This window comes from Anneissia japonica, unplaced genomic scaffold (assembly GCF_011630105.1).
Source record: "Anneissia japonica isolate Jap-2015-1 unplaced genomic scaffold, ASM1163010v1 scaffold1511_len2985839_cov193, whole genome shotgun sequence".
Lineage (NCBI taxonomy): Eukaryota > Metazoa > Echinodermata > Crinoidea > Comatulida > Comatulidae > Anneissia > Anneissia japonica.
The window spans coordinates 2,453,890-2,454,974 of NW_022685291.1; the positions used below are offsets into that span (position 1 = coordinate 2,453,890).

Consider the following 1,085-nt stretch of genomic DNA (forward strand, 5'->3'; position numbering starts at 1 on the left):
TAATTTAGCTTACACTTATGAATTTAGGGAGCACTTAAAATGTGAAATAATCATTTCACTACCCGACAAACTCCGAAATTTATTCATTCATTAGGCCTACATAATAGTTTAATATTGCTGTACTACTACTATATACTCCAACATCACTGGCGCATGGTAACAACCAACTGACTGCAGACTCTCCATAACCCTCTAGTTCCGTCACCTCTGGATTATTCATGATACGCTCAATACCTATAATTGATATATCTTGTATTAAATGACTGTAAGTTTTTAACTTGATGGGATATTATGGTGTTTAATGTCTGATTTATGATTTGTGAAGCTAGTGTAAAGGGATGTAGTGGTTTTTCCCACGTACTGTTTACCACATCTTTGACATGTAATTAAATAAATTAACCAATCCATTTTGTCATGAATGAGTGTTGTTTATCCTCTGATTTGCGTTTTGTCGGCATAATTGCCTAAGGGCCCCGTTCGAGCAAAAAACACCAACCGTATTCCCTTTATTTCACCGGGTAATCGCGCTGAGCACTCAGTGGGTGGTCGACCGTTCGAGCAAGTTTTAGCTCACGGTAAATGCGTGTAACGAAACTACTCTGGAAGTAAATTTCAACTTATCCCATTTGTTTACTTGCTACTATAACCGGCCCACGTACACACAGCGCGGCACGGTGGAACGATAATGTAGCTTAGTAACTTATAATGGCTGCTTTAAAATCTGTACGTAGTCTAGTTTATTCAAGTTTATATACTACCAAGCAATTTGGTGGTGAAAATTGTCGAGGATAATCCAGATGGTAAGGTAATTAGACTAGTGTCCAAACGGTTTTAGAAAGTGTGTACCGGTGAATTAACTGGTAATCGCACGGATATTTTTTCGCTCGAACAGGCCCTAAGACACATTAGCACATTAGATCTTAAGTAAGAACAAGAGGGACCCTGGTCATTGGTTACCTTTATGAGGAGGTCACTTCTAGATTTATGTTTACCTCTATTTATAGATTTTATTACCATACTCATTTGTAAAAAAATACTCTAGATGTGTATAAGAGACAGCCTATACTCAGTGTTTAGGTCCCTGA

At 37.8% G+C, this 1,085-nt stretch overlaps 1 protein-coding gene across 1 annotated transcript in view; it reads right to left on the reverse strand.

Moving 5' to 3' along the window:
• Positions 1-1,085, reverse strand: part of LOC117111143 (tripartite motif-containing protein 45-like) — a 12,020-nt gene that overhangs the window by 2,625 nt on the left and 8,310 nt on the right. The window lies entirely within an intron of this gene.